Genomic DNA, 17,120 nt, shown 5'->3' on the forward strand with positions numbered 1-17,120 from the left:
AAAGTGATCTTTTTAATTGAATATATACAACTGTTTTGCATTCTTTGATAAATCCATATTCTTTTTTTTTTAGGTTTCTGCAAGGCAAATGGGGTTAAGTGGCTTGCCCAAGGCCATACAGCTAGGTAATTATTAAGTGTCTGAGGCAGGATTTGAATTCAGGTACTCCTGATTCCAGGGCTGGTGCTCTATCCACTGTGCCACCTAGCTGCCCCTAAATCCACATACTTAATGCATTTTTTTAGTTCTCTGAAATAGGATTTCCTTTTCTATTATTTTCACCTGAATTTCACCAAAATTGTTCATTGCTGAGGGTCTGTTTTGTAGCCTGCAACTTTTCTTATCAATTAGTGTCAGTAAATGTCATAACGTCAGTAAATAGGGATAGTTTTATCTCCTTTTTGCCTATCTTAATACGTTTAAGGAATTAACTTTTTGTACTACATTAATGCCATGCAGTATTGCAATTTTTCTTTATGAAATGATGTGATAAATACAGAGAAGTGTGAAAGATCCACATAAATCGAAGCAGGTTGCAATAAACATAGACAAGAAAGTAGTATATACAAATATTATAATAAAGTAAATGGGAAGAACCATAAAATAATTAAACATCAGTCTTTCAAAACCTTGAGAAGACATCCAGATATAGGAAGAGGTTCATGGGGGGAGCTATATTTCTTATATTTTCAAAATTTCTTCATTGTATTATGATTTTTTTCTCTTTCTTTAAAAATGTGCAATAGGAGATATCTATCTGGTTGAGGGGAGTGACACTATAGGAAATTTTTGTGATGTAAAATAGAAAAATATTAAATAATTTAAAAAATAGACCACATTGCAGTGATCTCTTAATTTCAAATCAAAAGTGTTTTTGTCAGCTTGTATTTTTTTGGATCTTTTAACTTTGTTTAATATTTGACTTGAAATTTCTTGAAATTACTCTCTCGGTGTCCTTTCTGCCTACTCCCAACTATTAACTCTTCTTTCTTACTCTCTCCTTTCCTTAAGTGGATTTTCTTCTTTGTCATACTTAGTGTAGTCACTCCAAAGGGATCTGTCCTGGACCATCTTCTCCTCAATAATTTGTCATTTGTTGATCTCATCAGTTACAGTGGTTTCTATATTAATGATTCTCTGGTCTATATATCCATCTCTAAATACTCTCTTTTTGGTCTCAAATTATTAGGTACATTTTTATTAGTATACTCATTATCCTTTAGTATCTCAAACTCAACATGCCCAGTACTCGACTCACCTTTCACTCCAAACCCTTCTCTTTTCTGAACTTTCCTATTTCTGATCTAGTCCTTAAAATAAATTACAGTATATTTGTTTCTTTTCAGAATTTTATCTATACATTTTCTTGAAACATGAAAAATAGCTAAGTCCTATAGTACATAATTATGTACGTCCTTGTTTTTATGTCACATAAGAACTTTTAAATATTTAAAGAAACATCTGCATAAAGTTTTGATAGTAATAGCTCACATTTATATAGGTCTTTAGGGATTGCAAAACCCTGCTAATCATATAACATCATCATCATCTTTATTATTCTAATATTACTTTCACATTATATTATTTCCTTTTTTTGTTGTTTTTACAAGGCAATGGGGTTAAGTGACGTGCCCAGGGTCACACAGCTAGGTAATCATTAAGTGTCTGAGGTTGGATTTGAACTCAGGTCCTCCTCCTGACTCTAGGGCCAGTCCTCTATCCATTGCTCAACGTAGCCACCCCCCACATTACATTACTTTCATTTAAGATTCTACATCCCTTAAAGTTAAATATTTGGTTTGAAATGTAAACATATATTTTGCACTTTTTTCCCTTTTGTATGTGCTAATTATTCAATTTAATAGATGAATTCTTTTATGATCATTTTATCATTTTGTTACTTTTAGTATACTTTTATTATGCTTAATATTTTCTTCAATGTATTTTTCAATTTTAGTCATCTACATCTGATTTGATTGAGGCAAAGAGACAAATTGAGGAATTACGGTTCAGATACAATGAATTGGCATCACAACTGAATCAAAAACAGGCTGAAATAATGCAAAAGAATATGGATATTACTCTAGTCAAGCAAGTATCTTCAGTTATTAACAAAGATGGGCATTTTAGAAGTTGTATCAGTACTTATAAATGTATTATTTTCTCCTTAGGTTCCTTTGTCTTAAAGATGTTGAATGATTCTTTGTAAAACTAGTCACTCTACCTTCATCTCTGTGATCCTGCCCTCTTCCTTCCTTATTTGGCCCCTCACTCTCATAGTCAGGCCCCTTTTTGATTTTATCTTTATTTTTATTATAAATAATTTTATTTGGAGTTAAAAGGCATTAGAAGTCCTTTTGTTCTTACTCTTTATTTTACATATGACAAAAATTGGGCAGTGAGATTAAATCATTGTCCAAAGGTTACACAATAGTAATTGGCAGGCTGGGATCCTATCCCATGTCTTTTGATTTCAAATTCTTCCATGTTTCCAAGTATTTGATAGGGCTTTTAAAGGTCATAGAATCAACAAATCTCTATATTGGAAAGTAAGTTGTAGGTTACCTGTTCTAACTCTTACCTTAAATAGAATCTTAAGGGATCTCCTTTGTAACCATTGTATTTTGACCACCACCTCCCTCAATATGCCTTCTTTTCTATCAGTCCTCCCCATATTTTCTTCCCCTTTCCCCTTCTGTGTCTGCCCTCCCTTTTATCAGCCCCTTCTTCCCTTTTCTTTCCTTTCTCCTCCCTGTAGGTAAGATAAATTTCTAAACCCAACTGGGAGTGTATTTTATTTCTTTGAGCTCAATCTGTTGAGAATAAGATTCAATCAACACCCTCCCATCATTCCCTGTACATTCCTTTGTGCTTGTGATTTAATTTATTCTCTCCTGCCTCCCCAATATAAAACTTTTTTTGTCTATTTTTTATTATTTTCACATCATAATCAATTTGTATGCCCACTCTCTATCCAAAATATACTCTTTTTGACTCTTCCTAATGCAAATACAGTTCTCAAGAGTTATAAGTATTATCTTCCCATGTAGGAATATAAACAGTTTTAGTCTTAAAGACTACATTTTTTTTCAATTTACATTTTTAGACATCTCTTGGGTCCTGTATTTGAAGATCAAATTTTCTGTTCAGTTTTCATCTTTTTATCAATTTACTTTGAAAGTCCTCTATTTCATTGAAAATATATCTTCCCCTTGAAAGAATATGTTGATTTTTGAAGGGTAGTTGGATTCTTGGTTGTAATCCAAGCTCCTTTGCCCTCTAGAATAGCATATTCCAGGCCTTTTCATCTTTTAAGTTTGAAGTTGAAGACCTATGTAATTCTGCCTGTGACTTTTTGATATTTGGGTTTGTTTTTTTTTTGGCAAGGCAGTGGTGTTAAGTGACTTGCCCAAGGTCACAAAGCTGGGTAATTATTGCATATCTGAGGTCAGATTTGTACTCCAGTCCTCCTGACTCCAGAACTAGTTCTCTAATCCACTGTGCCACCTAGCTGCCCCTGTCTCTTTGGTATTTGAATTGCATTTTTTTGGCTGCTTGCTGTACTTTCTTTTTTTTAGCAGATAATTTTTAAATTTGGAGTTTTTATTTTAGGGATCTCTTTCTGAAGGTGAACAGCGGATTTTTTTTCGAGGACTACTTTGTCTTCTGTTCTAGGAATCAAAGCAGTTTTCCTTCATAATTTCCTTAAAAATATTGTCTGGCTCTTTTTTGGAACATGGCTTTCAGGTGGTCCAATTATTCTTAAATTGTCTCTCTTAGATTTATTTTCCATGCAGTTGTTTTTTCCTGTGAGGATGTTTACATTTTCTTGTATTTTTTCAATCTTTTGATTTTGTTTGATGAATTCATGATATATTATAGAGTCAGCTTCCTCCTGCCCAATTCTAATTTTTAAGGATTTATTTTCTTTTGTTTGCTTTTGTATCTCCTTTTCCATTTGACCAACTCTTCCTTTAAAGGTATTTTTTCCTTTTCTATTTTTTCATAATTCTCCTGCATGCCTCTCAATTCTTTGCTCAAATTTTCTTCTACCCCTCTTTAATTGTTTTTTTTAGGATTGTGCAAGGCAAATGGGGTTAAGTGGCTTGCCCAAGGCCACACAGCTGGGTAATTATTAAGTGTCTGAGACTGCATTTGAACTCAGGTACTCCTGACTCCAGGGCCAGTGCTCTATCCACTGTGCCACCTAGCCGCCTCCTAATTGGTTTTTAAAATCCTATTTGAGCTCTTCTAAGAGGACTTTTTGTTTTTCAGACTAATTCATTATTCCTTTTGAGGCTTCACATGTTGGCATCTTGTCACTGCTTTTTTTGTCTGTAATGGTGTTTTCATCTTCCCTGTCATCATAGTAGAAAAATGGTTAGGTTTGTTTTGCTCATTTTGAAAGTCACATTCTGGTCTTGCAGCACAGGGAGACACAGTCCCAAGCATTTTGCGCTGGAGACCTGTGGTCTGGTCTCTTGTCTTTTGGTACTGGGATCTCAGGTGCTGGTGACTGATCTCTGTGTCAGGTGGCCTGACCCAACCCCACTTGCCTCCTTGACTTTCTGAGACTTCCAGTCTGCCTTCTGCTCTGGGTCTGGGTCCTTTACTGTGGCTGAGCTATGAGCCTCTGCTGGCTCTCGGACATGCTGGGCTAGCCCCCCTTTACCCGGGTGCAATGTTTCCTGAAGTCCCTCTAAGATATCTTGAGCTGAACACTTGTTTCACTCTGTCTTTTTGTTGGTTCTGTTGCTCCAGAGTCTGTTTGGAGGCTTCATTTTTTCAGAGGGGAACTAGGAAAAACTGAGGGAGCATCCTAGTTTGCATCTTGACTCTGCCCAACCTCTGTAACCCTGTAAAAAATTGAAATCCAATCTCTGATTTGAGCTTTTCCCTAACAGGGAAGCCAGTCTGTCTGACAAACACAAGTCACAACTATAGAAACAGATTTTTTCCTTAGCAGGCAGCTGGATGTTCAGTGGATAGAACAGTGGACTTCGAGTTAGAAAAATCTGAATTCAGGATTCAAAATTCCATCTTGAGAGAGTCTTCAAGCTTTGACCCTGGTGAGCAAGTCACTTAACTTCTGTCTTCTTCCAGTTTTTTAACTATGAAATGGGGATGATAATAGCATAAATAAAGCATAGTGGTTAGAGTACTGACCCTGCAGTTGGGAAGCCCCGAGTTCAATTCCAGCCTCTGACACTTATTAGCTGGGTGACACTGGGCAAGTCACTGAACCCTGCTGACCTCAAAAAATAATAGCACCAAGTTCCCAAAACTGTTATGAGGATGACATGATGTGATAGTTATAAAGTGCTTTACAAACCTTAGAACAGTAAATTATCATCATTATTTTTATATTAATAGATAGAATAGGAAAATCTATTCTATTTGTACAAGCCTCACATTGCCTGATTATTAAAATTTAACCACCAAGGTGACTAAATAGCCAGGGTGCTACAGAATCACTGACTTCATAGAACTTAAAGCAATCTTGAAGTAGAGATGGAAAGAATATCTACAAAGCACTGAACTCATTTTTGCTGCTACAGTGTGCTATTATATGAGACTCATTGTTTACTGGTTTTTCATGGTTATAAACCAATTAGAAAAACATAAAAAGAACACTGGAAATGTGGTCCCTCATGTCTGTAATTTAAAAATTTCACATCTGCCTGTTAGAATCATTAGAATTCTTGGTCTCTTGCAAGACTCATATCTCTCCCCGCTCCCCCAGATAAAACCTCTTTCCAGGCCCCTCCAGTTGTTGCTATTTTTCCTCACTCAAATAATTTGATGTCACTAATCTGTGTACTTGTTGGAAATGCAATTTTTTGAGAGCTGTAGGGACTGTTGTTTTTTGTCCTTGTACTTTGTCTAAGTGGATATCATAATACATTTTAAGTGTAATTATTTAATTGAAATTATTATGCCATTAGTTAAAAAAATGGAAGAACTTCTAGTATTTAAAGAAAATAGAGTATATAATTATTTATATATAACTTGGAGAAATATCAATTGGAATGAGAAATTTGCATCTATATCTGATGAATCTAATGACAGCCGAACTAGCTTAAGAACCTGTCTGAGCTTTGCTTTGGTGCAGAATACTATTTAGGTAACAGGATCACATTAGCACAAAATTTTAGTCATCAAGGACCTCCACAGCTTTCTAAGTCTAACCCTTATCTTAATGGAATTTTCATTCTAGCTCGTCTGATAGATTTTCATCCAAACTGAAAGCTTTTGACAAGGAAGAACCTATCACCCTCCAAAGTAGCTCATTCATTTTACTTATGGATAGGTCTAATTGTTGGAAGATGTTTCCTTATATTAAAGCTAAACTTGCCTTTTAAAAAAGGTATATCTATGTTCTGAAATATGGCCTTCTGTACTATCTAAAAAATCAGAACTCAAGCCCTAACCAATTCATTTATGTGGCAGACTGTACCCAATGATGAGTAAATTCAAAAGAAAAATCATCAGATTAAGGGGTGATGGCAATGATAGGATGCAGACAATGCAGGACTTTGCAAGCACCCCAGACAATCATTAAAAAGATATTGGAAGACATAATGACAAAGAAAAGTCAATTTTTACAAAAAGACATAACCATTAGTTTAAACATCTAGACCAGGACTACAAATAAACTTTAAAATCTTGCATGGGAATATAAACAAGTCTGGGAAAGTGGAAGTCAAAGCTAACACTGATGAAGAGTTGAGGCCAGAACCATCCCAGAGAGCCCATCACCTGTGGCTCATTTAGCCTCTAGGCATCTCAGTACTGCTCAACTCTACAGTGTTACAATGGGAGACAGAGACAGATCAGCCTCATGGCAGCTCCATAGCAAGGAGGTCCTCCTAGAATAACTGAAATGATTGGGGCCAGAACGTTAATGAAGCCGATCAGGGGGTAGGTTCAGGCAATACAGCATCCATTCAACATAGTACAGGTCATATCAGGAGAAAGGATCAGATATTATTAAGGAACCAAAGAATGTATCTAGGTGGAACCTGGTAGACTCATAATAAGCAACAGAATCAGATCTGTGTTTGGAGCTAGTGGAGAAGAAAATGGAGTAGGTGTCATAGCCAAATCTTAAAATGAACTAAATTGAATTGAACCAATATGTCATAATATTTGAAAAAAGAGGGGGCTATTCTTAGTTACCACATTTTGTTGAATTCTTTTTAGTTGGATTACTACTGAATTTCTTCAACTAAAACAACAACTTTAACTTTTTGAAAATATCCTTCCTTTTTCCCCCAAAATCTCTTCTTTTCATAAGTTACTTCATAGACTTGGGTGTTTAGTTATAGTTGCCTCCATATTACTTAGAGAATCTTTTATCTAGATGGGCAACGAGTCAAAAAGTGTGAATGTAGTATGTACCCTGGAGTCTCTTTCTTGCCTTGCTGGCCTCTTCTTATTTGATTAGATATTCATGTTTCCTACTTTTCTAGGATATGGAATAATTATTTTACTTCTAATGCTTTTTCCTTTCCCTTTCACTATTTTTTATCTTTTTATTCTCTTCAGAGTTTCAGCTTCTGTTAAAGTCTCATTGAGACACCTCACTGGGACGTACCTCTTATACAGCATTGTCTTGTCTTATTTTTGCACCACTGTCCTTATCTACTAGGTACTTTTACTCTACCCCTCAATGCTTCCCAAATAAATTTAGTTAGTAAAGAAAATTAGTATGATATTAGTTAGAAATGATTTATTTTGTATGCAGAATTCTTGGTAAAGAAACACCTCTACCACATAAGATTAGAAACTGATTTTATATCCATAGATCTATGTATGATTTATCTATCTATAGATGTTCAGCAGTTTCATTTGTGTTTGACACTGTGATCCCATTGGGGCTTACCTTGGCAAGGATACTGGAATGAATTTGCCATTTTGTTCTCTAGTTCATGTTATAGATGAGGAACTGAAGCAAACAGGGTTAAGTTACTTGCCCAGGGTCCCATAGCTAGAAAGTGTCTGAGATCAGATTTTAACTCAGGAAGATGAGTCTTCCTGACTCCTGGCCTGGCACTCCATCCACTGTGCCACCTAGCTGCTCTATATATAGAGAGACCTATATATGTATATGTAGTTTTGTATGTTCATATATGTATATATATATATATATATATATATATAAATATATGTATGTATCTTTATATCTTCTGTTCTTTGAGAGTTGTTAAGGGCATTAAGAGGTTAAGTGACTTGCCAAGGGTTGAACAGTTAGTGCACGGGAGAGGTAGAATGTCGACTCAGCTCTTTGAACTGTGAGGTGGGGGCTCTGTGCCTGCTATTCCACAATAGCTCTTACACTCAAGGACTGAAGTTGTTTTTAACTTCTGCCATGTGCATTTTAAGTTAAATTCTTTAGATTGAAATGAAATATGACCTTTTTACTGGAATAAAAAATCATTTAAAACACTACCTTTGATGATATTTGGGGTTTGGTTTTCATTTAATCATTTCTAACATTGTGTGACCGTACATGAGGTACCTGTACTATGTAACTTATAAGAGATAACATAATTTTAGACCCGGTTGTGTCTTCAGAGGGCATTGACTCCAATGCCTTCATTTTATATTTGAGGAAATCTTGACTAAGGTAATTTATATTAAGAATCTGAAGAAAAATTTAAACTTCTATATTTTATATATGGATTGTGATCTGCTTTGTTAGAGGAAAGATGTAAGTTAATAGATCTTTTAGAGTATTGACAGAGTACTAGTAATTTTTATATATTTTGGCAGTAGGAATTATTTTGTTGTTTTTAAAAGTAGTCATTTCCAATGGGAGAGATAATTTTTAATATACTTCAGATTCTCTAAATCAGACTTCTAACTAATCAGTTTACAGTCTTCTGATTATTTATCATGTGATAGTTTATAATGAAAAGTCTCAAACTAAAACTCAAATTGGTTTTTAATATACTTTTATTATAAGGTTATATAATAAAATTATCAAATTAAAACATGTTAGATATTTTGTGTGCATCAAGGAGTAGATATATATATATATATATATATATATATATATGTACATATATCTTACTGATTTATTTAAATGCCTATTTCTTTACTCAGGGCTATCATAAGAGCTATCTCCACAACCTGTTCTTCTTATGGTACCCCTGCAAGTTACGTATTTTTACTACTAATGTAATTTTGGGAGTTATTTTTCTATTCTTATTTCTGTATAGCTCATATTTATAATTTTAGTTTTGAAATTTATAGAAAAATTAAAGGTATCTTATATTGTTACTACCAGTGGTATCCATCAAGGAAATTATGATCCTGATATTTTAAAATTCAAAGGATAGACTTGATACTACTTTAAATTTGCTTTCCTTGATATGTGAAACTTAGGTGAATATCCATAGTCAGTATACCATATACTTATTATTTGCTAGTATTGGATTTTTCTCTCATCCTTTGACCTTGGTATTCATTTTCAAGACAATTAGCTAAGGGCAGTGGTATACTCTATGACCGTGCAAGGGAGTGAAGCTAACTGAACTGAAAAGGGATTAAAGCCACAACTTTAGTCTTGTTAGTTAATGCCATGTTCTAGTCAACGGAGATAATGAGCACAGTAAATTATAGGTATAACTTATTAAAATGTCAGGGATATGCTATTTCAATATTAACTATTGTTAGATGAGAGTCAGGGCCCTTAAGATTCAGAATAAATCCTTGATTTAGAAAAGAAAAAAAATATCTTCGAATATGATAGAACACAACTCAAAATTTAAGAGTTAAATAGTTCTACCAAGGACTATTTTTCTTCTTTTTTAAAGGTTTTAATTTATACATAGGTTAGTTATACAGATAAAAATGATGAAAGAGTACATTAAGAAGTATCATTCCTTCTCCTTCCAACTGTGTGAATTGAATAATTTCACAATTACTTTACTATTTACAGAATGAAGGTAGGGGATGTTACTTCCCTTAAGGTATTTTACTTCAAGACTAATTGATAGAATAGGTCGATTGCTCTGTTTCATAACAGACATGGGCATTCATATCTATTTTATAGTTGGAAGGAATGTTACAAGTCATTAGTCCAAACCTTTCATTTTATAAATGATTAAATTGAGGACCAAGGAGATTAAATAATTTGGCTGATGTCATGCAGATCATTATTGATAAAGTTTGGCTTTGAACTCAAGTCCTCTTTCTCCAAATACATCTCTCTTTACATTTAGCTGGCATAGTGGATAGAGCTTTGAACTTGATATCTGGAAGACCTGAATTCTGTTATGACTTCAGCCAATTATTATCAATGTGACCTTGGACAAATCACTTAATTCATGTGTCTCTTGTGAGGATAAAATAGGATAATATTTTTAAGGTGTTTGTTTTGTTTTGCTGTGGCTATTATTGCTGCTGTTATTATTTTAATTTCAACATACTTCCTCCCCAAGTTAATTTCTGAATGGTGTGGTATTTAATAGTTTGAGAATATATTATGTCAATCCTGACTACTGCAGTTTAACATAAATTATATTACATTTTATAAGGTGAAGTTTGTATGTCCATTTCCAGACTATCACATAAATTAGTATCTTAAACTATGAATTAATCTTGACATGTTACTCTTGAGCCTTTCCTTCCTATTAAGAAGGAGAAATTAAATGCCATTTGGGAAATTTGACTAATTTTAATATCATAGATAAAATGCATTAAGATGATAAGGTTTATATCTCCAAGAATTCTGTCTTCATTAATTGATGTTAAAATTCTGTTAGAATATGCTTTCAACTTTAGAACACCCTGTAATCATGGAGCAGGTATAATGTTCATGTAACTAGAGGATACCATTGCTTTATGATTATACTAACAATGATGAAAGCCAAACAAACTAAATATATGGCTGAGCTTTCTTAGCCTTAAAATGTTGACTCTTTGCTATCATAATGATAATTATATATATTATATTAATAACTAAATTCTCATTAATAAAATATCATGTTGATTTTTTTAAAAGAGTGATAACTGCAGAAGTAGTATAGAGATATTTATTTCCAATTCGTTTTGTTTTTTAATCAAATGGAGAAAATGATTTGTCATTTTAAAATATCTTTTTAGAGAGTTTCAAAGTGAGATTGTGCTGGATTTTTATCTAGTCCTGGTTAATATAGCTCCACAAAAATATAATTGAACTGGCCATAATCAATTTTCTACTGAATGTGTGTTGGTCAGTAGGGAACTCTTTCTTTTAGAAACAAAATTGGCCTATTAACCTTGTTCATTTTTTATTTAGTTAATTTGATTTTTTCTTTTCTTTTTGAGCAAGTTAGCTAAGGTTTGTTAATTTTTGCTAGTCTTTTTAAGGAACCAAAATCATTTTTTAAAATTTTTTACCCTCTTTGTTTTCAGTTTTAACTGTTTCTCTTTAATTTTGACCTTCTTTCCTTTGTGCTTATTTAATTTATTTTTTAAAAATGATTTACTAGTTTTAATTACATTCCTAAGAAATCAATCATTTTAAATTATGTTAAAGTTTGTTTGTAGAGATGCAATTTTCTTTGAAGATTGCTTTAGCTATGTATCAGAAATTGATATATTATTTTATGTACCACCATACCTGGCTAAAAAATTTTTTTAAATTGTATTTATTTAAGGCAATGGGGTTAAGTGACTTGCCCAAGGTCACACAGCAAGGCAATTATTAAGTGTCTGAGGTTGAATTTGAACCCAAGTCCTCCTGACTCCAGGGCTGGTGCTCTATCCACTGCACCACCTAGCTGCCTATGGCTAAAAATTCTTAAAAGGTATTTGGTTCTACATTGATGGGAGGCATTAAAAATAAAATTTGAATTCTACAATTATAATAATCTTGGTAAGGAAGATAAGAAGAAAGCATTCCATTTGCTGCTTCTAGGAATGCCCTTATTCCTTTATCTCCTACCTTCTTTATTTTCTTCCCCTGGCATGGGTCAAAGCAGGACTCATCTTGGGTACCCTCTACTCTCACTGATTGCTTGATTACCCCTGTGGTATGAAAGAAATAACAATCAGTAACACTTTTCTAATAATATTGTATCTTTAACCTGGACAGTATTTTTCTAAGGTCTTCCATGTTGTACCATTTGCATAGCCTATATACTATGCTATCCCCTGCTGTTGTTATCTTCCTTTTAAGATTACCTTAGCACCATCATTCCTATCCTCATAACCAGTTGCTTTGGGATAGATAGGTGTAGCAGTGGTTAGATCACTGACCTTGGAGGCAGGAGGATGGGAGTTTGAATCCAACCTTAGATACTGGAACTAACTATCTGTGTGACCTTGGCAAGTAACTTAACTTTGATTGCCTCACATCCAGGGCCATCTCCAGTCTCCCTGATGCTTATTTGTCCACTGGATCCAGATGGTTCTGGAGGAGAAAGTGAGGCTGGTGGCTTAGCACAGCCCCCCCTCACTCAATCCAATTCATGTGCTTGTCATGATATCACCTCCCTGATGTTATGGTCTTCTTCAAGAACGAAGGACAAAAACATCAGAAAACATCAATCAGTTGCTTTGTGTTGGTGAGAATAAAATTCACCATAGTCCTCCTTGTTTAGTCTCCTATTGTTTGAAGTATGAAATTATCATTTATATAGATCTTGAACATAGTATTATTTTTATTTGGTGTGACTCCTACAGATACTTGGATAATAGCTTGACATAGCTAAATCAGCACTATATAATGCCTCTGTTTTAGGCTTGTGATTCTATTCCCCAGTGCTTACTCTTTTCCCACTTGTCCTAAGGGACAGGAATTCATCCCTTTAGTGATCCAGTGAAGCCTATGGAAGTCTTCAAATAATATTTTTAAATATAGAAAACAAAGTATATAAAATTACAAAAGAAATCACATATATTGAAATAGTTGTAAAATTATTAAACATCCCAAGTATACAGATCCCAGTTTTTAAAATTCACAACCTAATATTGCTTGTTTCTTTTAAAAATTTTTACAACTTATTTCGAATTTAGATAAAAGAACATTTGTATGTACACAGATAACATAAAAAGATTAGATTTTATTCTCTGCTAGGCAAATTTTTCTTCTCTGTATCCTTTTTCTAGAGAATGATACAAATTAGTCACAAAATATGTGTGTAAACCATAGCAGTTCTTTTGCTGAATGTGGATGACATCTTCCTTCATAGGTCTTTTGTAGTTGAATTAAGTATTTATAATATTCAAAATGACTTAGTTGTTCAAAGGTGTTCTCAGAATAATATTGCTGATTTTGTATACAACATACTAATGGTTCTGCTCATTTTACTCTTCATTATGTCATTCAAGTCTTTCCATGTTTTTCTAAAATCCACTGGCTCATCATTTCTTAGTCCAGTTTTCCACCACAATCATATGCCACAACACGTTGAACTCTTTCCTAGTTGATAGGAATTCCATCAATTGCAAGTTTTTTTGCTACCACAAAGATTGCTGCTATAAATAATTTAGAAGATAGAAATTCTTTTCTCTTTTCTCTAGTTATCTTGGGAAAAGGGTATATACATAGTTCTTTAATTCTATGGGGATATTTTCAGCTTGCTCTCCAAAATGATTGCATCAGTTCACAGTTCCACCAACAGTTTTTTCACAGTTCCACCAACAGTCCCAGTTTTTCCCATTTTCCCTCCATTTTCTTCTTTCCCCTTCTATTATTTTAACCAATCTGATTGGATTTCTCAAATCAATCAGAGCATTTAATATGGATATGGCTACTTATTGTATTGATTTCTTCTTCATTCATAACTGCCTGTTTATGTCATTTGCCTATTTATCAGTTGGAGAATGACTTGCATTCTTATAAATTTGACAAGGTTCTTTATATATTTGAGATATGACTTTTATCTAACAGACTATCTATAAATTCTGTCCCCCCTCAATATTCTACTTTTTTCTTGGTTTTGACTACATTAGTTTTATTTATATAAACCCTATTTAATGTAATAAAAACTATCCATTTTAAACTTCACAGCATTCTTTTGTTTATTCATAAATTATTCTCTTTATCAGTCTGGTAGATAATGTATTCCATATGCCTCTCTTTTTATTATGATATTACCCTTTATATCTAGATCATGTTTCTCTTTTGACCTTTGGTAAGTGGTGTTAAGATATTGATCTATGCCACATTTCTGCCATATTTTTCCTAACAGTTTTTTCCCAAATAATGAATTCCTATCCCAAAAGTTTAAATCTTTACATAAGTCAAACTCAGGGTTACTATAATCATTTATTACTATGTATTGTATTTCTATTCTGTTCCTCTGACCTACCTTTCTTAATTCTTACCTAGTACCAGATAATTTTGATAATCACTGCCTTATAATATATATATATATATATATATATATGTCTATATGTGTATACACGCACCTATATCTCCTCTCTTTCCAAGCCCATTGATTTTCATTCAAGCATTCTTCACTATTTTTCATTCCCCTTGTTCCTGAACTCTTTATATTTGTATATTTACCATTTTTCTTTTCATTTCTTTTCATTTCTCTTTATCTTCATCTCTCTCTCTCTCTCTCTCTCTCTCTCTCCTCTCTCTCTCTCTCTCTCTCTCTCTCTCTCTCTCCTTTCTCCCCCTTCCCTGATAAATAGGTTAAAAAAGCAAAATAAAATCTTTATTACTAATATGAAGAATTCAGTAAAAAATTTCCCCTATTGGCCATGTCTAAACATGTATATATCATTGTATATTTTACTATCTTCAGTCCTTTAAACTCATCATTTATCATTACATTGATTAGAGTTCTAAGTCTTTAAAAACTGTTCTTTCCTTCTGTAATATCATTGTATACATTTTATAGTTCTCATTTCACTTTTTCAGTTAATAGAATTTTCTTCTGAAATTGTCATTTTATACCTTCTAATAATATCCTATTACCTATGCTATAGTTTGTTTAGTCTTTTCCCAAAAGATAGGTATGCCCTTAGTTTGGGGGGTACTATGAATATTTTATATGTATGGACCTTCCTCTTTCTTTGATCTCCTTGGGGGTCTAGACATATGAGATATAGTGTTTTTTGAAAGAGTATACTTAAGTAGTCTGACTTTTGGGTTTAGTTTCCATGAATATATCTTATTATGTTCATCCTGCTCTTTTTGAATAAGATAATTCTTTCTAGAGATAGATTCTATATATGGATATCATCCCACCATGTCTTTATTCACAACTGGGAAATTAAATTTACCTTTTGCTCTTAGTATTTTTAGCTTACCTTCTTTGCTTCTTATACTTTGTCCATTTCTGTATCCATTTAATATTTTCTGTAGACCTTTGTATCATTCTTATTCTTATTAAATTGACAAATACCTGTTCTTCCTCAGTAGAGAATTACCAACTATCACTTTTCTGTTCTTCCCACCATTTACTAGATTTTATTTGTCTTGATACCACTTTTAGATTCATATCATTATCTCCTCTCTGAGCAAAAATTCATGTTATTACTATGAGTTCAGTGATCCTCCTAGCTTTTCTTCTAAGTGTCACAATCTGCCGTTCTCTAAAATCTTCATACAGATCAAGATCACCTTTTCACAATTTTTTTTCTTTGTCACACATTACTTAATCTGACTCATAAAAACTACTCCAATTAAATCTAAACCTTTTGGCATTAATTTTGACAATAATTATGATAGATAAAATATTCTGTAGATTTAAATAAATCTCTTTTGAGAGATGAGAAATTGTACTTGCAATTATCTACAATATATTGCAGTAATTGTAGATACTATATACATATATACATGTATACATAATATATACTATATACATATATGCACATATACATATATACTATATACATATATGCACATATACATATATACTATATACATACATATACACACATAATACATATATTATATATATATAAATATATCTATCTAATCTATATCTATATATCTAATCTATGTCTATATCTAATCTATATCTATATCTATATCTACATCTATATATTTCATCCTATCTGGAACAAATTAAGCAATTTGACACATAAGACTGATTTCTGAAAGTCTGAATCCATTGGATGCTATCTTCTATAAGGTTGTATGATTATTTGGATAGTTTTATACTGTGGTAAACTTGTCACTCTCCTTGTTGCCATTTTAAAAGCTTAGCATTTGCTTTATTTATTCTTCCTTTTATTATAGTATTGATTCTTGTTTATAAGCCCACTCAAAAGAATTAACCAATCTGTGGTTGAGAATTTTTTGTAAAAATCTTCCAGGGCTTTATTCTTGAATAGAGATTATTGGTTTTTCAAAGGCTATCTCAGAAGAATACAAGCAGTAGCAGGTTTTGCAGAAGTATTAAAAAAGCTTCAAAGGGGCGGCTAGGTGGCGTAGTGGATAAAGCACTGGCCCTGGAGTCAGGAGTACCTGGGTTCAAATCCGGTCTCAGACACTTAATAATTACCTAGCTGTGTGGCCTTGGGCAAGCCACTTAACCTCGTTTGCCTTGCAAAAAACCTAAAAAAAAAAGCTTCAAGACTGGTTCTGGCTATGGCCTTTATATCTATTATGTAAGACCTAGCAAAGCTAAGAGAGATTCACCCCTAGATTAGACACAAAATGATGAATATTTTAGATAAAAGTAATTTATTATATGTATTATATTTTGCAATGTAATATGAATGTTAGCATATGTATCATGTATATATGATATATATCTATCATATATGTATTCTTTTGACTGAATATGTGATTTTATTGGTATTGGGTAATGTGAGTAAAGAACCTTTTTCAAGGTAGGTCAGCAACTCCTATGCAACTTGTAGCGGAGAGAACTGTCTGTATTCTGGAGAGCACTAAGAGGTAAGTAACTTTCTTGCCACCCCAGAGTCTTCTTTCTTGTCTCTGAGTTGCTCCCTCTACTATGGCAATTTGGTAGTACCAATTTGTTTCTTAATACAAAGAACCATATTTTGTAAAACTGTGTTTTCTCATTATGTGATCGCAACAGCTAAAACTAATCAATCAGTAAGCATTTGTTAAGTGCTTGAAATAGGTCAGATATGACCCTGTCTTACTTTTTCACCTGACTCAGTCTCATGTACTCTGTGATGTGCTGACATTAGCC

General features: G+C 33.1%; 1 protein-coding gene and 1 long non-coding RNA gene across 3 annotated transcripts in view; both read left to right on the plus strand.

Moving 5' to 3' along the window:
• CNTLN (centlein) overlaps nt 1–17,120 on the plus strand; it is a 585,894-nt gene that overhangs the window by 163,573 nt on the left and 405,201 nt on the right. The window lies entirely within an intron of this gene.
• Nucleotides 72–17,120, plus strand: part of LOC141495812 (uncharacterized) — a 27,888-nt gene continuing 10,839 nt past the window's right edge. Inside the window, exons 1-2 of the long non-coding RNA XR_012470858.1 lie at nt 72–125; nt 1,958–2,091. This is a non-coding gene — a long non-coding RNA (uncharacterized LOC141495812). The remainder of the gene's footprint in view (nt 126–1,957; nt 2,092–17,120) is intronic.

Source organism: Macrotis lagotis, chromosome 8, assembly GCF_037893015.1.
Source record: "Macrotis lagotis isolate mMagLag1 chromosome 8, bilby.v1.9.chrom.fasta, whole genome shotgun sequence".
Lineage (NCBI taxonomy): Eukaryota > Metazoa > Chordata > Mammalia > Peramelemorphia > Peramelidae > Macrotis > Macrotis lagotis.